A 25838-nucleotide genomic window follows, 5' to 3' on the forward strand; every position below is an offset into this window, starting at 1 on the left:
CTGTAAGCTTTTCAGCCAAACTTTTCACAGTTCTCTCTTTTTAGCCATATAGTTTTTTCCTGATATCCTGTCTTTCATTTTCTTTGCTCTGACTCATTCATCACACATCTCTAATGTTTTTTCCTGTGCCTCACTTTCTCTGTCTATGAAATAAGAACATCCATGTTTGCTGTTGTTCAAAGAAAATAGATATATTAGAAATATCTCAGCTAGTCATTGCTATGTTACCATTCATAGGCAGCTCCTTAAATCACGTGTGGGGGTCCTATTTCTCTGTTGCTCTCAGGCACTCTGATTTGATGTGTTCAAATACTGCTGCTATTCTAAGGTATCTTGAATGAGGAGAAAATACTGTCCCATCTAACATTCTGAGAAGCAAATTTATCCTTGGGGAGAACCAGGCTGGCTTGTTTGTAAATAGGATAAACTGTTCATATTTTAGAATATCTCAGGTGGTGATTTACATTAGTAAGAGTAGCTGTAAACTGTCACAATAACAGAATTTGGATGGTTGTTTCTTTGCATGTGTGCTCTTGAGACTGCTATGAGAATTATACAGATAATGGAGAAACAGGCCCTAAGACTCACTCATGAGGTACAGCTTATGACAGCCCTTCAAAAACAGTGGTGGCTTCACATATTCATGCCCTTTCAGGAGAACTCCCTGGACCATCTCTTTTCTACCTCTATTGCTGCAAGGGATTCCTGACTGGAGAGCAAATCTCTGCGACACTCTGTGCTTCAGGCATCATGGGTGTTGGCTTAACCTGTATTCCAAAACAAGAAAAATTACAGCTGAAGTGCATCTCTTGTGTTCACATCACTGTACAAGAAACTGCAGCTTAATGAAAATTTAAAAATGTTTTAGCTGTTCATAACCAAAGGGAAATCTCTGGTGCAGATCTAAAAATCTCAGCTTCTTTTTTTTTCCCACTGAACAATTCTTCCCCCAGCCGGACACCTAGAGTCAAAACTGTATGGTTAAGCTGAGACTTAAAAAACACCAACACTAAGATTTTTGAATACATGCTACTAGAAACAGATATAAAAAACCCTATAATATTATGTCTCTGATGTTTAGAAAGAACAGTTTTGGAAGCAACTGTGAGCACACTACTGCCTCACACCTTGTGCACACAGCAACCTCGTATGCAGCTGCTCTGACTGTGCCTACTGTCTCTGCTCTTTTGGGGCTCAAGGAAATGTTCAGTAGAGCACCCTTCACTCAGAGCTTAGGTGGTGGTGGAAGGCAATGGGATGGGGTGGCAGTGCAGTCCCATTCGTGTGTGTTTGCATCGCTCTGTGTGTGAAAGTCTACCACACTGTCAATCTGAGTATGGGCAAATGGGAAGGGTAAATAGTGACTCGGAGGCTTGCTCTCTGTGCGAACTTTTGGTCTGGTCTTGAGTACAGCCTCGGCAAAGCTTGAAAGATGATGCTGTACAGGCTTGTCCTTGAGCCTGTGCAACAGACTCAGAAAATATTCTACACAGTCTAGTCCTCTCAGTGGACTAGGGAACGAATTTGACATGATCATTCCTCATGACTATTCAGTCTGTGGCTATTATGATGGCTTCCTTTCTGCATAAAGAGGAAGGAAAAAAGTCTTAGTTAATCCCTTGCTTTACAGCCTTTGAAATTGCCCATATGCCCAAAGCTATGTGGAGAACCTCTCTTACAGAGAGCATTTTTCCTTTGCTGTCTTTCTCCTGCAGCTGTGTCGAGCCTCTGGAGCAGTGATTCTGTACTTCTCTGTTAACTGGTTTCAGACTGCTCCTCAAGCAGCACAATTTGCTGCTGAGTCTGGCCCTTCATCAGTAAGTGAATGTTATCTAAATTTTGGTTCAAAATAAGATGAATTACAAGCACTTCAGTTTCAATTTCAGTCTCTGTTTGTTTTTCTCCAAGCTGTATAATTGCGCTGCTATTTCTAAATCATTGTTCCCAGCTTCTTGTCACTTAACATTGCTAGCATTTCAAGTAGATTAATCTTGAATCCTGTGTTGCATAAATATATTTCAAATGGAAATAGCAGCAAATCCTAGACGTTCTGAATCTCCCTGTCTTCGCACCATATGTAGCCAATGTTAATCTAAAGTAAAAATCAAGCAAGAATGAGTGTCTGGTGCTCGCCCGCACTGAGGAGATGGAGATGAGATGGAACATGGAGAAAGGGTCTGATTTTCCACAATCTCTCTCCTACTGAGTGCATATCTACCTAGCAGGACAGTGATGGATCTGTTGCAGGGGTCAGTTGCTGGCTTTCCTTTGCTGGGATGGTGAACTTCTATTTGACTGTTTTCAGATCCTCTGACTTTATCTGTTATTCAAATGAGCTTAATTTGCATGGGTTGCATAAGTAGAAGAAGGTAGATGGGTTATGGTAAAATTCTGGTTGTTTGAAATGGGTGCAGAAAGGAAGAGTGTGGGAAGAACAGGTACTGTGATACGCATGGCACATGCAGGCTACTCTAATTTAGGAAATCCATAGGTAACCAAACTTGTTTTGTCACCAAGTGGTGACCTTCATTTTGTCCTATGACTACAGTGTCATTATTGTAACTATTCTTCTAGTATTTCCTGTTTTTGTTGAAAATATGTCTGTTGAGTGGAAAAAACCCAACCAAACAAAAAACACTACTAGTACTTGAGCAGTCAGTTCTGTCCCCTATAATTCTTGGGAACAATGTTGAAGATACGAAGGGATGGAGACTCAGGGACTTAGAATTGCTCCACAGGATCAATCCATCTCAGATATGACTGGTGCTTTTCATAGCTGTAATTTGGTATTTCCCAGCTCAAGCATAATGCAAAACAGAATCAAAAGCTGAATTTTATGAAATGTTTACTTTGAGCAGGGGAAGCTATGTGTAGGTATGTGTGAGATGATATGTATGTGAAATGGATGGAGGACCATATGGAGGTCCTGTGTGGACCATAGCTTTGACTTGCAGGAATAGTGGGATCAGGCCAAAAGGTAGAGGAATACCTCCCTCAGAACTATTATACTGTGAATCTTTAAATATAGCATGAGAGAATTTAAAGTCATTTTCCTTTAGAAAATACTTTGCTAAGCCTGTGCTGCTGGTGAATAAGATGGTCAAGGAGTGAAGACCCATCCTAGCTAGGCAGATCTCTGATGGAAGAGGTATGGCAGTGGGGGTGACTGAATGGAGGATCCAGAACTTCAGCTCAGGGTTGTCATGGCAGGAGAATGATCTCTAGAGTGACCATATTCTCTTTAAAAGGAAAGCTGGGGTTAAGATGGTAGGGACCAAATACAATGGGTTACAAGGGTTTCAGATTCAGAAGTGCAGAGAAGGTTTCGTTTCATTTACGGAAGGAAAAATCAGATGGAAGAGGAGTGACACAGGGAGGACTGTAGGGTTTTTTCTCCCCTGTATCCCCATGCTAATGGCCTCTGCCTCCTGCTCTCCTAAGATCTCTTTTGCCATCTCTGTCCCTACTATCCATGCAGCTGCCTAAATTCACACCCTTTGTTCCCACACTGTTGCCTGCTCCTGTATGTCCTGACCATGAATGGGGAAAGAAGGAGTTGAGCAAAATGTGTACAGCAACAGATTGCCAGGAGCCAGCCCCGGGGAGAGCAGGGCTATTTCCTCCTGCAGCTGCTGCTTCAATGCAGAGGAAAGGCAATGGTGTCTGCTGGTGTTGAGGAGGAGGCTGTGAAAGCTCAGGAGCGCTGCACGGAGTGGGCAGCCTGCCACGGCTGGGCGCCTGCTCTGGGACTGCGCCAGCCCTTGGGAGCGCGTGGACGGGGACAGGGCATCTTGCGGAGCTGGTAGCAATGACAGAGCTGCGCTTCAGGACACCTGCATTGGCCTTGGTTTTGCTCAGGAGCGGTGCACCGCCGCCCGGCCCATGGCTGGAGGGCGCAGTGACAAGAGAGGCTCCACGCAGGGAGCCCGCTGCCCTCAGCAGGCGTTGTGAGGGGGCGCCACGGCAGCACCCGCCGTGGGCTCTGGCGACCGTTAACGGTCGCCCTGTGTGAGGGGAACGTGCTGGCAAGGGCAGTGCCATTGCCCAGACGTTATCTGGGCTGTATTCTGGGTGCCAAAAGCCACTACACCGCTGGTAGCCAGGCAAGTTAAACAAAAACAATTCCCCATCTGGTTTTGGAGCAGGAAGCTTTGCTGGGCTGATGTCCTCATAGCAGAGTGATGGCCAGTGCTTTCTGAGCTAGACTTTGTGTTTGTGTATTATTTGGTTGATAAATACTGGCATTTATTCTTTTCTTTAAACTGCAAACCAGGCATCCCTTTTTTCCTTTCCTCACTGACAGCATGGAAAGGAGAGTCAAAAGGTGGGGAAAGCAAAAAAAGCCTGTGAGCAAATTTGAATAAATTTAAAGTAATTTTCAAAGCCGACAGAATAGAAATGATGACAGCATTTAAAAAAAAAATCACCTCTCTCCCTGCAAAGCCTTTTGACTTGTCAGCTTTGGATAATTTTGCTTGTCAAAATCGGGTGTCAGTCTGCAGTACTGCAGTGCTAAAACCAGGGAAGCCAAAATCGATTGTATATCGGCCTGAGTACTCCCTGATCTAGCTGTGTGAGACTTGAGATCAAGCACAGTTAACTGAAAACAGTCCCCATGGAGGGTACCTACATAGTAACAGTATTAAGATAGCTTAATTCCCACTAAATAAAAATCTTGCATAGAAAATGCTATGTAGCCTGAATTACAAGGATGTGACTCTAGGATGTGCCTGTGGAAGAATCCCTGGCTCAGCTGCAGTGAGACATTTGGTTCTTAACTGGCCTTTCCAAGTGCTTTGTATTGATTTTCTGATGGCTGTGCGTGCTGTAGGACTTACTGTGTTTTCGCACTGTTGTTTAGAGACGTTGGCTGTAGGGAGGTGAGTTCTGATGTCATTTTACTGCAGTGGGGATGCCAGTGCAGTGATTCTTTTTCGGGGGAGCTGCAGGCAGCACTGGCGACTGTAGGGAGGTTGTGCCTCTGAGGGAATGCCCTGAATGGGGGCCAGAACCATGGAATGCTCTATTGGACCGATGGGAGACCTGCACCTGGGTATCTCCAGAACCGCAGCCCAGTCTACCCAGGGAGAAAACTCCAAGGGCTTTTGACAAGGAATTGATGTTGCCACCTAAAGGCTTTGTAGTGGGCGTTCCTTTGCTGTCCATCCGTCTTCTCAGTGGTGGAAATGGCCAGATTGACCTTATCAAATAACGATAGGTTCTTATAAATGCGTTAGTGACATGATTTTCTCATGCTTTCCTATAATTTTTCAGCATAAGTGAAATTGGGTAGTTGGATCAGTTAAAAGAGGAGGGATTGAAATTTATTTTTTTTTCATATTAAGAAAACATTAAAGTGTCAGCTCATTAATTGATTAAAAGGGGGCAAGATTTTTCACTTTCACGAATTAACTTCAAAACAAAGTGTTTTTCTGTGGTATAACTGAAAGTGAATTAAGGGTAATAAATGTTTCAGAGGAGCTCAAATAAAGAGTAGGGAAGGAATTTAATAAAGGTCACATTTCAATTAGCTCTAATTTCAACAGTCTTCTCTGTGTTATGTCAAACTGTGTCAAATAAACCTGTGTAAGAGTAAGTCTAATGTTTTGCTTGTATACGCTATTCCGTGTACTTGAATTTCGTGTGAAGGGAAACAAAAGAAAAAAAAGGTTGCCAGACTAACCATTGATTATCTACTTCAGCAAAACAGGGTTAATGTTTTCTACAGAAATTTTGCATGAGGAAGCCTGACAAGCTGCATGCATTTTTGGTGTTTTAGCTTATTCCTTTCATGAAGACCCAAAAAATATCCATATAAATAAAAGAATACCTGTTATGCCTACACTATAAGATTGTAAACATAACTATTGTAAGATCACTGAAGCAAAGTAAGATTGCTTCTGAATAACTGTTTGTTATAAGTTGTGACATTGACCCTGAAAGGTAAAGGGGTGCCTGCCTGTCTGAGGTCTAAAGGTTGTCTGAGGGAAGATCCCAGGATTTAGAGTACAAACATGCTATCAGTCTTTAACTATGTTATCAGTTTGTCAGCCTCAGAAATGCTTCATTACTAAAGATAGTAGCCTTAGGCCTCAACAAATGTATTCCCAAGCAGGATGCTCCACTCACCCTGTCCAGGAGAATAAATAAGACCAGGAGAATAAATAAGACCTTTCTACATAAGAATGTAGAAAGTTATAAATTAAACCTCTAGTCCCAAATTTTCCACCAGGATTTCAGGATCAGCTGCCATAATAAAAGTACCCCAGGCATATTTTAACATCAAAGTCCCTTAGTGGTAGTAAAATCATTAACAAGCAGACTCAAATCATTTTGAGATGTTCTTTTACCTTATTTTTAACCTGTTGAAAATTTTACCCTTATTTGTTTAATGTTCTTTTTATTTCACTAGAGGGCACTATTAAACAGAAAATACTGTAGTTTATTTTACCTTGCAGATGAGAAGACACATCCCTTGCACTCAGCTGCAGAAAATCCTGAGAGAAATTCAGCTTTGAGCAACTGTTTTTAACTTTTTTTTTTTAACTGTCTTGTCACTCTACTATCCTTAGTCTTTGCCGCTGTGAAAAAACTATAGAATCATCTCAGCCAAACATCAGACTTATTTCACCATTGTATGCATTTAAGCTATAGCATAAGCCTGAAAAAGAAGGATAGTGGTGCCAAAAAGTTTAGGGTGGATAGCAAAGATTATCTTGAAACTCATGCTTTTCCTATGTCCAAAAAACACTGGCTTCTTGTGATAAGAATCAAACAGATGTGGAATGAGAACTGCTGAGTACGAGTGTGAAAGCATCTACAGCTTTGAACGTATTTACAACGGACTTTTCCATCCCACTGGTATTAGCTTGCAGTATGAACCACATTTATCTTAGAAGGCATTTTGTGGTCAGCTATATTTGCTTATTGAAGACGGGGGAAAATTCCATGTGCCTAAGCCCCTTATACTTTCCTCTTTCTAAGAAACGTTATGATGTTTCCTGATATAGGGAGGAAGAACATTGATGACCTAAGGCGTGTATTACTGAAAACATGGATGTGTCTTTTTCATCATTGCCCATCTGGTATCTTTCACAACAAGAAATGTATACAGTGCTGTAAGAGGATACTGAAAGCCCCAGGTGATATTTTCAGGGCCACGTACTGAAAAAAGGTATCCAGGCCTTTTAGCTTCCTGTGCGACCTCAGCTGGCTGATTTGTTTGAACTTCCCTTTCTGCTTCTCTTTAATGGAGTCTGTGACTCTGAGGCCTTGGAGAAAGAATGTAAAAAATAATTGTTTGAGAGGAAATATAATAAGAGTGGAAGACCACATAGCTTTTAGGACCCCTTTTAAACAAGTGGACAGATTACAGAAGCATCATAAACCCATGATATATTATATGGATTCTTTTTTTACTCTATGTACAAGGCTATTTGAATGATAAACTTCAGTGTGTGGATCTCTCTGTTACTAACACCCATGAAAATGTCCTTGCCTGATCTACATGTCTCCTGCGTTCCATTTGCTCAATTTAGTGTGTGATGTTTGGCTATTGTCCCTTGAATAATACATGCGTTTTCTAATCCAATCAATGCTTTTCTCTTTTTTTTTTCTTTCGTTTTTGTAGGTGCTGCCACAAGCTAGTCAAAGTTGCTGGTAGGCCTGCACATTTTTGGCACTGAGAAGAGCCAGGGATGTGCGATCTGACTGCATGCAGGGCCTTGTCCTACTGCTTCTTGTGTGAAGAGCAAATGACACAGTCACCTAGAGAGTCAGTGATTAGAGAACAGTGCCCTTCACCTTCTTTTAGCTAAGCAGCAAATATATTTGTGTATCAAAAACTGGTGAAATAATAACTGAGAAGGGCACTGGAAAATCAGACAGTAATGTGAGACCATCGATCTCTTTTGTTTGTACCTGCTTTACAGGCACAAAAGTTAATTTTCTTATTTAGCACTAGTTACAACTGTTTTCTCTCCAAATACCCCACAAAATGTTTTTTTTGTTTGTTTCTTTCTTTTGGATGATAATTTAATTGTTGAAAGAAGAGCGCCAGGGTCTATTTCTTGTTTTATTTGTATTTTCTTCTCTGAAACATCACTGATTTGTAAAGGCATTGTCTGCAATCACATGGTAATCTTCAGCTAACCGTCAAATGTTTTCAAAAGGAATTGCCTTCCTGCACCCTGGAAGCAGTACCAGCTCACTGAGCTGTGTGGTAGGTCATCCCTGACTTGTACCTAAGGGAAAGAGAGAGATCACCCTCTATGGCCTCTATTGCAAATCTAGCTACAGGATGGAGGCAGAGAGGAGAAAAACTTAGGTGCTGTGTGTGCTTGCATGTATATATAAATGCATGTATATAACTGAACATATATATGTAACTGTACACTTATATATGTGTACATTATACATATCTGTATATATATATATAAGTGCATGCCTGCTACTGCACTCTCTGCAGTGCAAGCCGCATGCCAGAACTCTCTCTTAGCCTATTAAGGCAACTGGTTAAATAGAGTTAACTGCTGTATAATTCTAAACTTTTCACCTTGCTGACTTCCTTTTATCTACCTCTCTTCCAGAAACTGCTGCTACAACTGCTGATAGAGTTGCTGACTTTGAAGGTGATAGAAATAGCATTTTTTGTTTAGTTGGAGCACTGTGACAGGAAAGGCTGCCTAGGACACTTTGTCCTGATATAAATCTGATACAGTTAGTATAGGTTGTGCCTTCCACCTGTGTTTCCTAACTGGTGTTTAACTGAAGAAGAACCCAGTCTTGATCTAAATGGTTGGGAGAAATGGCTGGTGATAAACTTACATGGTTGTGCAGCATAGCAGTCACTGCTAGCAGAGGAGCTAATTTTTTTTCCTAGCTGTTTGGTAATTCCATGTCCTGTTTAAATGAAGAACTTGACCCTGAGTTGTACCGAGCTTTAAGGCAGATCTGCCTGAATCTTTTGCTTACAGGGAACTCTCAAAAGGACCACAAGGTTTTTTAAACTCAGTTTTTGACAGAATATAAATGAGGATAAATAATATTTTTCACCTTAAATAATGAAAGCTCAGGGTAACTCAGGATGAAAAAGAAATAAAGGACTATAATTCAGTCTACTCCTGCCACTGTATCCTTGTGGCTGGATTCTTGTTTCCAGTATTGGTTTCAGACAGCTTAGTAGGTTCGTGGTCCATGGAAAGTTTCTTTTCCTTGGTTTTAGAAGTTGGAATGTCAGCTCCCTGTTTCTCCCAACAGTCTCTTTGCTTGGGTTGCAGGCACTCACTTCTTTGCTGAATCCCTTCTGTTCTTCTACCATGTTGGAGTCTCTGCAGTTTGGTGACAAGGCTGTGACACAGACAAGGTAGCAAGTGGGGGTACATTAAAACAGATTAAAATGTGAATCAAAATTGACTGATTTCTGCAAGAGCGCCTACTCTGAAGTAAAGTGATATCGTGCTTGATTTATGGTAGTTCTTGTGGCTTCTTGCCCTGACTACACTAAATCTTCTTCATTCTATGCAGAAACTCTTAGCATTATTCCTAGCTTTGATCAGCAAGCCTCTCCTCTGTGGAGAGATTTTGTAATCTGTCTTTCTGACTAGGACTTCTCTGTGAGTGACTTTTGTAATTTTTCTGTTCTCATTTCCTCTTTTGAAACTTATCCTGAGGCTTTCTCTAGGCTTGAGGAATTTGTCAGTCTTTTTTTTTTTTTTTTCATTGTCCTCCATGGTTATAGTTATTCTGGTTGTGTAGTTCAATAGTTGCTATCAAACATTATCTGGCAGAGTGATATTTTTAATAGCTTCATTTGGCCCACTTACCAATGTCATGAGTCTCTAAATCTGTTGCTGAGTATGCAGAAGTGCATTGATAGTGTTTGCAGCTGTACAGATGGGAAAAGTTATAGTGGGATTTTTAACGACTTTTTTTCTAAGGGAAAAATGTGAAATCAAAGCTGTCTTTACAGGAAATGGGTGCATTTCAAATATATAATTGTAAACATAAATGTAATTTGACATTCTGAACACCAAAATTTTTGAATGCCTTTTGGATCTGTGAATTAAGTCTTGTCTCTTACCCTGCAGAGGAATAATCTGCATTCATAGAATCATAGAATGCTTAAGGTTGAAAGGGACCTCTAAAGGTCATCTAGTCCAACCGCCCTGCACACACAGGGTCACCTAGAGCACGTGGCACAGGACTGCGTCCAAGCGGGTTTGGAAGATCTCCAGAGAAGGAGACTCCACAACCTCTCTGGGCAGCCTGTTCCAGGGCTCTGTCACCCTCACTGTTAAGAAATTTTTCCTTAAGTTCCTGTGGAACTTTTGATGCTGTAGTTTCTGGTCATTTCCTCTAGTTCTGTCAGTGGCCACCACTGAAAAGAGGCCAGCACCATTCTCCTCACTGCTTCCCTTGAGGTACTTATAGACACTGATCAGGACTCCTCTCAGCCTTCTCTTCTCCAGGCTGAACAGGCCCAGCTCCCTCAGCCTCTCCTCATAGGGCAGATGTTCCAGGCCCCTGATCATCCTTGTGGCCCTGCGCTGGACTCTCTCCAGCAGCTCCACATCCCTCTTGTACTGTGGAGCCCAGAACTGGACACAATACTCCAGATGTGGCCTCACCAGGGCTGAGTAGAGGGGCAGGATCACCTCCCTCGACCTGCTGGAGACGCTCTTCTTAATGCACCCCAGGATCCCATTGGCCTTCTTGGCCAGGAGGGCACACTGCTGCCTCATGGTCAATTTTGTCGTCCACCATGACACCCAGGTCCCTCTCTGCAGAGCTGCCCTCCAGAAGGTCAGTCCCCAGCCTGTGCTGGTGTCTGGAGTTATTCCTCCCCAGGTGCAGGACCTTGCAGTTGTCTTTGTTGAATTTCGTAAGGTTTCTCACTGCCCAGTTGTCCAGTCTGTCCAGGTCCCTCTGGATGGCAACACCGCCCTCTGGGGTATCAGCTACTCCTCCCAGTTTGGTATCATCAGCAAACTTGCTGAGGGAGCACTCTGTGCCTTCATCCAGGTCATTGATGAATAAACTGAACTGGACTGGACCAAGGACTGACCCCTGGGGGACCTCGCTAGCTACAGGCCTCCAACTAGACTTGGCACCGCTGATCACCACTCTCTGGGCCCTGCCATCCAGCCAGTTCCTAATCCAGCTCACTGTGCACTCATCTATCCCACCCTTCCGGAGCTTGCCCAGGAGGATGTTGTGAGGGACGGTGTCAAAAGCCTTGGTGAAGTCGAGATAGACAACAAGTCGAGATAGACGACACAATTGATGATGAGATAAATGGCATTGCCAAGTATCATTGCTGAATTCTCCCAAATCTTTCTATTCTAAAGTGTGAGTAATCGGAGGTTGACTTTGAGTAATAGGAAAACAAAGTGGAATGGAAATTTGCCAACCAATAAGTAACTGCATGACAGGACTTGCAGAAGAATTCTTAATTCAGCACCTCAGCACTTTTGTGACATTTTGGAAAGACCTATTCCATATAGAGAAGAGATGGTTACCTGCCTAAAAGCCATTTCCTGGAACTTATGTACACTTAGTGATGTTACTGGCTCTATAAAAGGTGATGGCCCACTCATTGAATGAATCATCATGCCAGCTTGGAGATTTAAAAGCAATCTTTAATTTGAATAACAGTCTTAAAAAAAAAAAAAGAAAAAGAAAACTTTCATGGTAAAAGCAGGCTGTGATGTGGTTTTCTTTATAAAATAAATACTATATACAAAGTTTAATTTGAAAAACAAAAATGACCCACATTTTCTTCCATATTTCTTAAGGGAACTTTCATTCTAAAAATCAACTCTAAGTTGAATTTGCCTAAGGACAAATGTGATAATGAATATTTCAGCCTTACCTGAATGTTGTTCTTTAATTGAACAACAGAAAGAGTAACGGTTTTAAAATTATGTTCAAAAATATATAACTTTTGGATAGCTGTATCCTCTCATTGCTTTGCTTAAAATTAGCAACAATCACTTTGAAATAGAAAAACCTTTTGAGGAAATTTTCTTTTTTTTGTTTACGGATTACATGTGCCAGCCTTCATTCAGCTACATTTCTGCCTTTTTTTTTTTTGAAAATACTGTGTTAAATTAAATCCAAAAACAAAGTTTTTAGGTAACAAGAGTTATTCAGTATTTCATTTATTTTCCCTTCTAATTTCCTTTTATTTACTTTTTGAAAATGCAAATGTCTTTAGTTTCATAACATGGGTCAAAATTCGAGCCAAGTATGTGAGTTTAAAATTAGAACTGATTGGCAGTGCCAACTAAAATCATCAGTTCCAGGGTTACGGCTTTCACCTGCCAGTATATAATGCTCACAGGCTGGGCGAAGTTTTGAGTTAGATTAACCTCGTAAACCTTTACGTTCAAAAGTGCAATCAAAGCATTTTTTTATGAACCGTTGTTCGTAAAGGCACTGAGTTGTGTGATTTAATCTTATCACTGTGCTATAACCCACTCAATTTGTTTTGTTAGAGATCCTAATGCAAGAAAGCCTGGGAACAAATTTTAGAGTTTGATCTCAACAAGAGCTTATATTTGGCTTCTAACATAAGTAATGGTTGAGCCCGCTTCTTACTGGGGATGGAGGTTTTGATCAGATCCTTTCATTCTGTCCCTTTGTACATATACACATGTACATACTCAGGCTAAACCTGGTAATTATCTCTCCTGGCTGATTATTTTGGGGGTGATGATGTGAGAGTCATAAGCATTCATTTCTGTGGTGTTATCCCACTCCTCCTCCTCACCATGTGTTAAATTGCTGTGGTATTTTTGTTTGTCTCTTGTCTAGTCTTCTCCAGCCTTCTCTTTTCTCACCATGGACTTAAAAGAGCTGAATCTTTTTTATTTTCTCCCTTCTCTCTCTTTTTTTTTCCCTTCTAACTGAATGTGTGTGAGTGAAATGAGGAAAGAAGAACATTGGGCTGCTTGCTTTGCTTTGCGTTGGTGTTTACTATGAGTCATAACAACAGCTTGCTGCTCTTGAAAACTTTTCGGGTGGGAGAATCAACAGCATGGATGCAGCAAAAGAAACAGCAGAATGTACTGTACTTGCAGTTCTCTGACTCAAGGACGTGATTGTGGATGATGGGAAAGCATTTTGATGGAGGTTTGCACCTACTCATGCTATGGATATATAAAATTTCTGCTAAGGAAGCAAACCTGCTTGTTCAAAATTCTTTTGCCCTTGATGAGTTGGAACTGGACCTACTCAAAGAGATTTTGCTGGTATTTCACTTGCCTTTCCATAGAGCTGCTAAAATAGAGTGGGTGTGAGAAGCAAGTCTAGAATGAATATTTATACACTGGCAGCATATAGCATTTCAAATGAGGTGATATATGCATCATCCTGCTCTCCGGTAGTTTGCCTAGAATTACCTAGATTAAGAACTACTTAAATCCAACTCCTAGATTTTCTTTGTTCACAAAGTGTTTGTAATTGCTCACAGTTAGATCAGAGATGAGGATTTGTTCTGTAATGATACTGAACATACTCTGTATCTTAAATGTCTGGTCATATTCTACATGGAGATTATGTTGTCTTGATTTCTAATTGAGTGTTTAACTATAAAATGTTCTATCCCATGTTAAGTGACAAAAACTAGCAGCAAGAGGCAGCACTTAGTCCTACAGCTGAAAGTCTCTTTATGGGGGCAATAAAGGAGATCACTCTCGATGCAAAGTGCATTTGGACCATAATTTCACAGCTTGCTTGTGTTCAAAGAACTTAACAATGTTATAAACCACTTCCAAAGTGGCAAGTTCTATGCTCAAGGCTGAACATACGGAGAGCAACAAATACCAAGACATGATGTTGGTATATTGGAGTAAGACAGACATACAATGCAGGTGATTTGAGTTGGGGAAAAAAAAAAAGGATAAAAGAAGAGGACGTGCAGTCAAATGCACATCAAATTGCACACCATGCGCTGCAGTTTTCTATGTAAAATTTAAAAGCTAAGTTTGAAGCAAAATTGCCCGTACATAATGAGGTAAAATGCTCACTAGATAAATGGTTTCAATGTTAAGGTCTGGTGGATCATCAGCGTTTACTAATTAAAAGGCTTAATGTACACAAGGCATGGCTTTTGAGAAGTGGAAATTTGAAAAGTGAACGATGATCTTGGTTCTTAGTAAATCTCAGTTATGCTAAGCTACCAATGAATAGACTTGACAATAAAGCAAGGAGATAGGTGTTGCAGTTCTCATAATAAAAATTCTTTCAAAGTGGCAGCTCTGCGACCAGTCTACAGAAAAATATTAGCCAAAAACCTGAAATAGCTATTGCTTTTATAGCAGAATAATATTAGTGCATTGTGGAGATGTAAAATTCCAGTTTCTGCAAAGCACTTGATTTTCTTGGCATATTGGAGATAACAGCTCACACACCTAACTGCTTGAAGGATAGGTTGAGTAACATGCAAATTTTATTAGTGCTAGCAGAATTGTTAAGGATTATCTGGAATTGCTAGCGTTGCTAGTTCTAAATGATAACCTGGTTGGAGTACTGGCCTAGAATATACCACATTAGAGCCTGTATTTTCGGTAATATGGCTATAGCCAGCAAGAACTAGAAATGTCACTGAGTGATTAAAACTCCATGGACTGTTTATGTTTCACAGTTGGACATTGCTTTAGAAGAAGTAAAGTAGACCAAGAGCTGAGATAAATATAGTATCAAGTTCTGAGTCTCAAGGCTATTATACTAATAGCAGAACCATGCCTGAGTGTGACTGATCTGAACTGCATGTAGCAGCCAGGCAGAATCAGGGTGCATGCAAGGTTAATGACTGTACCAAACCTGCTTTCAGATATTTCAGTGTTAGCGAAATATTAAACAGAAGAAAACAAATGTGAAAACCTGACCTCTGTCAAAACAGTTCACTGCCTGTGAGCAGAAGACATCACATTGCTTCCTGACTCAGAGGAAAGATTGATCCTAGGAAAAATTTTTGAGCTGAGGTAAAATGATGCTTCTCTCGCAGAGCTCAACTGTAACTTCACATTCATAGATTTTTAAGGTCCAGAGAAGATTTTTAAGGTCTAAAGATCATTCTGTAGCGATCATCTAGTTGGACTTCCTCTGTGATCCAGGATGTGAAACCTTACTTAATAATTCCTGCATGTAGCCTGTTTTTTTTTTTTTTTTTTTTTTTTTGCCATGATATATTGTATAGAAAAATATATTGTCCTCATTTAGAGATGATAACATTCATTTCTAGCTAGAGGTCTCTAGAAGTCATTTACCCACACTATTGTGATGGTACACCTTGTTTCTAGTCTAGATCTTTAACTTACACCTCTCACTATGCTGAGATTTCTGTCAGAACTATCTTCCTGACTGCGTTCCTTGTGTATTCTGATGAAGAGGGGTATACAAGGATGATCAGGGGCCTGGAACATCTGCCCTATGAGGAGAGGCTGGGGGAGCTGGGCCTGTTCAGCCTGGAGAAGAGAAGGCTGAGAGGGGATCTGATCAGTGTCTATAAGTACCTCAAGGGAGGGAGTAAGGAGGATGGTGCTGGCCTCTTTTCACTGGCGGCCACTGACACAACTAGAGGCAATGGCCACAAACTGAAGCACCAAAAGTTCTGCATGAACTTAAGGAAAAATTTCTTAACGGTGAGGGTGACAGAGCCCTGGAACAGGCTGCCCAGAGAGGTTGTGGAGTCTCCTTCTCTGGAGATCTTCAAAACCCACTTGGGCGCAGTCCTGTGCCACGTGCTCTAGGTGACCCTGCGTGTGCAGGGCGGTTGGACTAGATGACCTCTAGAGGTCCCTTCCAACCTTAAGCATTCTATGATTCCATGATTCTATGATTAAGCATTCTCCTAGATAGATTAAGTGACTTAGTTTTTCGTTATCTGTTGGTATTTGACGTATTTTCTGGACTTTTCCTCTTTGTTGTAATTTTTCCTCAGTCACTTTCTAATCTTTATTTGCAGTGTGGGCATCTTTATCAGTCATAGTATTGCATTTTGAGCTTCATTTCAGTCAGCAATCTAACTAGGTCCCCAGTATCCTTCTAAATTTGCAATGAGATTCCTCCATGTATTATGTACTTGGGCATTTTTTTAACCTAGATTTGTGTTTGGCCATATTAAAATTAATTTACTTAAATGAGACCATCTCACCAAAGCAATTCAAATCAATCTGATTTGTTGCTGTAATTCAGTTGTATTTTGTCATCTACAAATGATGTAAACACTTGTTGTATATTTTCTTGTAGATTATTTAGAAAAACATAGGATTGCATGGGGACTCGCAATCAGTTTAGAAGACATGCCTGCCAGTCCTGGAAATTCTCATAGTTCAGATTCCCATAGCACAGACAGCTGACATTTGTGGTTACTGTTGAGACCTATCCATCAACCGGTCCTCACTCTGTGTAGTAAATTATGCGTTGAACTATTCCTTTATCAGGTGAAACAACTAAATAGTTTATCAAAATCTCTCTGAAAAGTTTTATTAACTTACTCTAAATCAGTCAAACATATAGTTGCATCAAAATTTAAGAACTATTTTCCTTAAAACATTGGTAATTTTGTATTTTGTGTCTTTTCTGGATCAATCTCTTCACTGCTTTACTTGTGATGATAACACACTAATTGGCTTAGAGTTATCTAGGTCATCATCTTTACTGCTTTTATATTGCTAGCTCAACTCCAGTTTTTTTTTTTTTTTTCCCCGGGCATTTGAATCATCTCAAATAGTTACTATTTTTATTACAAATTGCATTTAATGTAATATGTAAGGAATAATAAAAAGGTCCCAGTTTGGCCAGGCACTGAAGTAACATGAAGAGAGTGAACATTGCAGTAGGAATTACCATGTTCGTTAGTAACTGGTCGTGGCCCTGTCTGGTAGTCGATTACTGGGACCCATACCATTAAATGTCTTCTGATGATGGGGCAGAGTGCACTCTCAGCACATTTACATCTGACATCAAATTGGGATGAGGAGTAAATATGCTGAGGGCAGGACTGCTATTTATCAGGACCTGGAGAAACTGGAAAATTCAATGGGAACTTCATGAAGGTCAAGAAAAACAAATACAGAGTCTTGTAACTGGGATGGAGTAACCCCATGTGGCAGTAAAGGCTAGGGCCACCTGTTTAGGAAGCAAATTTGCAGAAACTGATCATAGAGTCCTGTGGTGTATGACAAATGAACCTGAGATAGCAGTGTGCACCTGTAGTAAAAAAGGCCACCAGCATCCTGTCTTTGTATCCAGCAGTTCAGGGGAGTGATCGTTTCGCTCTATTTGGCACTCGTATGCCACACTTGGAATTGTGTCTCCAGTTTTAGGCACCCCAATACAAGAATGATACTGACATGCTGGAGAGAGTTGAGTGGAGTGTCACTAAGATGTTTGGGGCACTACTTGCTATACAAGGACATGGAGAAGCCTTAGGGGAGATTTTTTTGCTGTTTACAACTACTTGATGAAGCTCATCTCTGTGGTGATAGAATGAGAGGTAACAGACAAAAGTTTTGGAAACTGTGTTATTAGGATATTTTTTCTTTAACATGAGGGTTGTCAAGTACTGCAACTGATGCCCAAAAAGCTGTGGAATTTTTGTTCATGGAAGTGTTCAAGACTAGACTGGATCTAGCCATGAGCAGCCTGTCCCAATTACACCTTCCCGAAGCTGGGGGTTCAACTAGGTGATATCTGGAGGTCCCGTCTGACCTACAGTATTCTATGACAGGGTTTCAGAGGAGTAAAATGAGGATTATAGTATGTCATAAAACCAACGTGTCTATAAGTCCTTTCTTATTTTTTCTTTTTCTTTGTATCTTTATAGCATCTACAGAGCTGTGCTACTCCTAAAAAAGAGCTACAAATCTCTTTCTTCCTAAACTCATTTTGTATCTTAGTTTGTATCTTAGTTTTCTTCAGGATCAAGTCTAAGATCAGAGATAGAGTCAGAGAGAAGAGAAGAACTCTACTTTTAGTAAAGTTTTCCTGTGCTGTGATTATGTAAGTTCAGGCTGATGAGCAGTGGTGGTTTAAATTCCTTTGACTCCTTTCCTCAAGGCTGTCTGGAGTACTTACTAAAGTACAATTACTTTGATAAGTACAAGGAGAACTGAAGTATGATCTAGATAGGTGGTGTGAAAATTGGTTGAACTTCTAGACTCAAAAAGTTGTGATCAGTGGCATGCAATTCATCAACTAGTAGTCAATGATAGAAATACAGCTGGTAGTCAATACTAGGGTTAAAACTGGGGCCCAGGGATCTATATTGGGCCCAAACTGTTTAACATCTTCACTAACAACCTGGATGATGGGACCAAGTGCATCTTCAGCAGTTTTGCAGATAATACAAAATGGGGAGGAGCTGTTAATAGAGCAGATGGCTGTGGTTCATCATTATCAGATGAACCTTGATAAACTTGATAAACTGGAGAAATGAGCAGAAGAAGTTTCTGATGTTCAGCCAAGGGAAGTTTTGCCCTTAGGGATGTATGCAGATCAAGGGAGGTGCTCCTTCCCCTCAACTCAACATTGATGAAGCCACACTTGGAGTTCTGAGTCCAGGTCTGAGCTCCCTAGTTCAAGAAACACAGAATGGTTGAGGTTGGAAGAGACCTCTAGAGATCATCTAGTCCAAGCCCCTGCTCAAGCAGGGACACCTAGAGCACATGGCACAGGATCACATCTAAGCGCGTTTTGAAGATCTCCAAATGAGACTCCACAGTCTCTCTGGGCAGCCTGTTCTAGTGCCCTGTTACCCTAACAATAGAGAAGTTCTTCCTCATATGGAGATGGAACTTTCTGTGTTTAAATTTGTACCCATTACCCCTTGTCCTGTCACTGGCCACTACCAAGAAGAGTGTGGCCCCATCCTCTTTACATTCTCCACTGAGGTGTTTGTACATATTGATCACATCCCCTTTCAATCTTCCCTTCTTCAGGCTAAACAGGCCCTCCTCAGTCAGTCTTCCCTCATAAGATAGATGTTTGAGTCCCTTAATCATCTTTGTTGCTGTCCGCTGGACCCTCTCTAGAAGCTCCATGTCTCTCTTGTACTGGGGAGCCCAGAACTGCACCCAATACTGCAGGTGCGGCCTCACCAGAGCTGAGCAGAGGGGCAGGATCCCCTCCCTCGACCTGCTGCCAATGCTCCTCCTGATGCAGGCCAGGATCCCATTGGCCTTCTTGGCCAGGAGGGCACAGTGATTGTGCCCATGTCAGAAGAGACATAGATTCACTGGAACAAGCCCAGTGAAGGGCCACAGAGGTGATTAAGGAGATTGAGCAACTCCTATATGAGGAGAGGCTGAGAGAGATGAAACTGTTCAGCCTAGAGAAGGCTCAGGGGGCATCTGATAAATGTGTGCAGATACTTGTTGAAGTAGAACAGTAAAGAAGATGGAGCCAGACTGTTCTCAGTGATGCCTTGTGATGGAAAAAGAGGCAGTGGGCACTAACTAAAATACATGATATTTAATTTAAACATAAGAAAAAAAACCCACTTTTTGCTGTGAAGGTGTTCCAAAACTGAAACAGATTGCTCAGAGAAGTTGTGGAGTCTTCGTTCTCGAAAATATTTAAAACCCAACTGGACATGGTCCTGAGCAGTCTGCTGTAGGTGACCCAGCTTTGAGCAGGAGGACTGGACTGAGTGATTTCAGAGGCATCTCCCAACCTCAGCTGTTCTATACTTTTTGATTCTGTGAAGTCTGGATCCAAAGGATGGGTCTGTAATCATTCCACAGTAGTCATTTGTGATTTGTTCTAAGGGAGAACCTTATCTGAGACAGTGGTAAGACATTTTTCATCCAAATTTTCAGTCTTTTCTAATCTAACTCTAAAAGTATTACTTATTTTAGTCACTGTCTCTCTGCTAGGGGCATTGGGATACCTGATTTGTTGTAAAACCAGAAGACAACACCCTGCTTCTTCCCATGTAGAAAGTACTTCTTTTTGAATTAAATAATTATGTTTTTTACAAAGGTCAGGCAGACAGAGACTACTTCAAATCATCCTTTAAGTCTGCCCTTTGCCACAACTGGAAGCACAGTTCTCTGTGCTGTCTTTCTCTATATGCAGAACTTGTTGGGTAAGGACTGACTCTGGAAGGTTGTGCAGGATAAGAATTCATTGGGTGATGGTGTTGGTGCTATAAGTAGTTGAAAATTAACTGGTAAATTAATGTAGAATGATGCAGGACAAAGGAATTTTATGCTGTGAAGTGACTGCTTTCCTAATTGTCAGTGTTTGAATGTTTGTCATGTTGGCTTGGTCATGTCTCGCCTCAGATCATCAGCCATGTGGTTTGGTAGGCTTCTGATATCTGATCGTGTGGAAATGAACTAATGGATTTATGTGTTCATATGCAAAATAAGGTATAAAATTAACTTGTCATTGAAGGCTGGAACAGTTACCGTAGGCTGCTAACCATATGTGAGAGCAAAGTGCATGACTTTCCTATGATTAGAATGAATCAGAGGTAGCCCACTCTGTGTACTGCAGTGGCTTGCCTATTAAATGAATTTATAAAGCCTGAGTGTTTTGAGTGCTGTATATATTATTAACTGTAGATCTTTTCTAAAATGAGTTTTTTTTTCTGTTTACAACACCTTGATTAACGTGTATTGTATGGTCCACCTCTTCAAATTCTTGGTGATTGCTACATTTGAATGAGACCATAAAGGAAAAAAAGATACAGATGCTTTTAAGTTTATGGACATCACATGGAGCTGAGGTCACTGAAAAAGGCATTTCATTCTATCTGCTGGCTTACAAAATAAAAATCTAAATATAAAAATGATTAAAGACTTGCTTGCGATTTCACGGAAATGAGTGCCAAGGTTCCTAATAGAATCACAGAACACAGAATGCTTAGAGTTGGAAGGGACCTCTAGAGATCATCTAGTCCAAGTCCCCTGCTCCAACAAGGACTCCTAGAGCACATGGCACAGGACTGCGTCCAAGCCGGTTTTGAAGATCTCCAGAGAAGGAGACTCCACAACCTCTCTGGGCAGCCTGTTCCAGGGCTCTGTGACCCTCACAGGAAAGAAGCTCTTCATCACATGGAGATGGAACTGCCTGTGTTTCAACTTACACCTATTACCCCTCATCCTGTCACCAGCCACCACCAGGAAGAGCCTGGCCCCATCCTCCCTACAGTCACCCCTCAGGTACTTGAACATATTAATCAAATCTCCTCTCAGCGTTCTTTTCTCCAGACTAAACAGGCCCAGCTCACTTAGTCTTTCCTCGTATAACAAATGCTCCAGTCCCTTAATCGTCTCCATGGCTCTCTGCTGGACACTGTTTAGAAGCTCAATGTCTTTCTTGTACTGGGAAGCCCAGAACTGCACCCAATACTACAGGGGCGGCCTCACCAGAGTTGAGTAGAGGGGGAGGATCCCCTCCCTCGACCTGCTGGCAATGCTGAAGTATCTAACACTATAGTATCTAAGGGGAGTCAGATCAGATCCCTACTGTCTTCCCTCATCATTAAGAAATACAGATGGACATTGGTAAGTAATTAAGCTTCTGCTATTTTTAGTGCTGTGAAGTTTGAGGGTATTACTTACAGTTTTTTTTTTAAACTCTTGATGTACAGTTTTATGTAAGCCTAGTATCTCATCATGCACTGAACATCTGCAAGACTTTGGAGGTCAAAATGTTGTGAAAACACATTGAGTCTAGAATTAATCCAAATGCACAAGTTCATTGGGTTTGCAAGTATTAAATTGAGATTTTTTCCTCTCTGACCAAAAAAAATAAAAAGTAATTTATTTTCATAAAATAAATGGCTAAGTAACAGCCCAATTCCTTGTGAATCATTTGTCTACAAAAAGGTGCTTGTCAAAAATGAGGGCTTAAACCTCTCTAAAGTTTCCTACTGAAAAAAAAATGGAATACATATCTGTGTGGGAGGATATCTAAGTAACGGAGGCTTCCCAATAGAAGACGGATACGATGAGACGGACTAGGACCAAGGCGAAAAGATCGCGGGAAAGTCACCAGCTGGAAGAACAGAGAAGTAGGAGGGGAGGAACCTGTAAACAAGCTTATCCGTGCAGAATAGAGGACTGTGTGCGGGCCAATCATGTAAACGCGTGCCCCGATATCTACAGCCAACCTAGTTTGGTAGAAGACGCGTGGACAGTAGTATGCAACCAATCGCAATGTAAGCGTACACGTGGCTAGATGACTTAGCAGAAAAGTAGTAGATAAATAGAGTGCTGTAACGCGAATAAAGCGATTTCTGTTAGACTCATATTGAAGCCTTCGGGAGTCGTGTCTGGCCTCCTGCATATCTGTTACTAAGGTATGAAATACTAATGACTTTAAGTAATCCATCAACAATTACCGAAAAAACCCCAACAGCAACAACAAAAATTGCCACAAAAGCAGCAGACTAAGGAAACAAGCCAGGACTACTTGAATGGCACTCAGAACACAAGGTGAAATTCTCTATGCAGTGAACATAGTCAGCCTTACATTCATCTGATGCTCATAATCTGAAAGCAGAAATGGATTAAAGAATTTAACCTCCCAGCAGCTGTTTTTATGCTGCCAGCATTTTGAGTGTTCTTCAGGTGTGAAAAAAAGCTCCCTTTTTATATCTGGTCTTTGTTCCTCTCTTCACCTTCTCTGATTTTATAATCTGATTTTGTACCCAGTGTCCCCACAAAGGTTTCTGCAGCGATGTCCTCTTTTATAAGGCAATCATTCCTTTAGAAAAGTATTTTTTTTCTGACTCATGCCATCTGTTTCTATTTATCTAACAAACAGAACCCTAATTTAGTATTAAGCATGGGTCTAATATTCTATGTACATTTGTACAGTCAAAACTACCCAAGCTCACATAATGCCCAAGTTGTAGCATTTGTAGTCACCCAGTCATCTAACTGAAGAGGTTGAATTGTTTTACTTTATGTTATGGGAATTGGGCAGCAAGTAGGCAAGTGATATATCTCATTTCTGAAATGGCTAGAGATAAATGCGGTGTCACTACTGTTTTAAGTTGGAGCAGCCTTGGGAGGCAAGTTGCAGCACAGTCTTTCAGAGGAATGTACCAGTGGGATAACCTCTTCATCACTCCCTATACTGCGAAGCATTAGTCACTTGCACTTCATACCGTATGCTCCTCCACTTTTAACAAAATAGACTCTATACTGTGTGCGCGTGTTCCATTTTTAATGTCTCGATGGAAAAACGCAATCACAACTACAGCATCACACATTTCAGGTATGCTGTTTGTTCCCTTCCAGAGAAGTGATGCTTGAAAATATATCCTGTGGATAATGAGAGGCAATTATTGGGAAGAGAAGGGAGGCTATGGGAACTTAGGAATGGAGGAGGAAGGGTGACCTCTTGGGTAACTCTTATTTCATATCTATTATATATTCCTATAATTTATACAGGCAATTATTTAGTTTTCCACAGGTAGCTTACGGAATAAGCACGTAAAAATGTAGTGTTTTTAACAGAAGCCCACTCGGGATGCACTCTAGAAAGGCTGAGGGATATAGGTGCCTCCATCTATAAGTACTGAAAAGTAAGAAGTACTGAGAAGGGCAGTGAGTCTGCAAGTATCACTTAACAGAGCCAGTAATAGAACTTAAATATCTTTTTTTTTTTTTTTTTCCCAGCGCTTAATCCATTACATGCCACCTCTTTAGGTATTTAATATTGACATATTTAATAGAGTTATCAGATTCTTTTTATGGTCCTGTAGTGTCTGGCACATTCCAGTCTGCCTATTGGCTCATGTTTGCATTTGGTCTAAATTATGCAGCTTCAGGTTGGATTGTATACACTGGATGGCTTTAGGTCCTACCAGGGTGTTTATTTAATTCCCTGAGAGATTAAAAAAATAGCTGCATTTGAAAAATGAGTTTGGTGTGGTTTTCAAAGTAGATCTAACAGGAAATTGTTCTGCAAATTTTACCTAGACTAGCATCATATAGAAGTGTGTAACTAAAAAAGTATGCCAAATCTTGCTGTGTTCAACAGGGGGAAGTAACATTAAGCTACTGCTTCTATGCTGTGTCCCAGGTTGTTTCCTCATGGGTAGTTAAACTGAGAAAGATCTGCCTAAAATTATCAGCAGCTTATTTTTTTTTTAAGTGCAAATTATTAACTAGAAGTATGTCTGGAAGCAATTAGTGGAGATTGGATATACCATTCTTGCAAAGAGGAAATGAGGAACTGCATACGTGTTTTTTTGTGGAAGATACTCCTCTGGAAATCATAATTCACTACTGTTGCTGTTGAGCAGGAAGCCTGCCTGCTTTTGTTTGCTTGTAAATTTTATCTATTGACAGAAAAGGCATCCCAGTGTCAGTGGCAAGAGAAAGCAGATGGACAGTGAAAGAATAGCTGCCAAGCACGCAGTAGAAGGCACATCAGCCTGTGCCACAGGAAAGAATTAAGCAACAAAATATAAATCTAGTCTGTGAGGAAACTATTAAATTCACTGAGGAAGTGGTGGCTTAAATCTCCATCCAGAGAAAACAGACTTGTTTTTCCCAAGCTCAACAAGGTTAATCTATGTTTCTTTAATGTAAACTTCAACATGAATATTTTGTGATGCCCTGTGTGCACACAAGTGTTGGTTGCCTGGGGTAGGTAGGGTGGATTTTCGGGAGAAAAGTTATAAAACTTGTTTATGCTTACACCCACTGGGCCTTCCAATAAGCTTCAAAGATAACGTGTAAAACATCTCTTTTTGAATTCAGTAGTTACATATGTACTGCAAACGTCTGGGTTTAGTAGCAGTTTCCCAAGAGGGAATATTCGGTCTGATGCCTGGTTCATTTGAGGAAGCTTGAGGAAACAACTTTCTCATCTGAAACTTTTCAGAGGCAGGAATGTCTTAAGAAGGCTTTTCTGGCCCAAAGCAATCTCTTATAGCTTGCTTTGCCATGTATATTCATCAAGGTAGCTCAGGGATCCCCTTTTCTTAAAAGTGATGTGAAAATACACAAATAACCATTTGCAGAGAAGCCTGTAACTTCATTTCTCTAGGAAATGAAGTAAACATTATTGCAAAATAGGAAATAATTGCTATACAGAGACTTTCTTTTTTTCTCAGTGGTGGGAAAAATAATCAAACTGACTTGGAACTCAAGTATTCCATACCCTGCAACCAGTAACAATGTTTGCAGACTACAAGCGGAGCTGGTACACCTGCCACTGCATGTGACTATTAGCAGTGTAGTCACAGAATGCTCATAATACAGTCTCTGTCTGTTGAACTTCTGATGAAATAATGTTGCTTTATTGGCAGGCCAATATAATTCAAGGCGAAGTGTCTCTAAAGCAAGAATAAAGGTATGTGTCACCCTTCCTGGAAATCATACAGATGAAAATGTTTAGTATCTCAGGTAGTTTCTAAGCTTTATTGACTACTCTGAGTAGGGTAGTACTGTACTTGGAACTAATGACAATTTTGTTTGGTATATTTGATTTTAAATGCAAATGTTGTTCTTCCTTCGAAGGTTAAGAAAAGAAGAAAGAAACAAGAAAAGAGGCAGACTGCACATCAGATAAAATATAGTTTTCAGTTAATTACTTAAATTGTGTTGTATTTGTGCTTTGTACATCAAAGGGAAAACAGCATGTAAGCAAGAAGTTTCACTTCAGTGGGAACTAATTATTGGATTGATTAAAGGAAGGGCTTTTGGAAATCTTTATTAAAGTAAATACAGGAATTGGTAGAAGACAACTTCCAGCATAAACTACAACATGAATCTTTGGAGAGAAAGTAAAGAATGTCAGAGAAGCAAAGATACATAGCTCTGAAAAGATGTAATACTCCCTTTTGGCCCAAATGAATCAAG

Source organism: Tinamus guttatus, unplaced genomic scaffold (genome assembly GCF_059628265.1).
Source record: "Tinamus guttatus ecotype Peru unplaced genomic scaffold, ASM5962826v1 Tinamus_guttatus_pri_ptg000470l, whole genome shotgun sequence".
In the NCBI taxonomy this organism is placed as follows: domain Eukaryota; kingdom Metazoa; phylum Chordata; class Aves; order Tinamiformes; family Tinamidae; genus Tinamus; species Tinamus guttatus.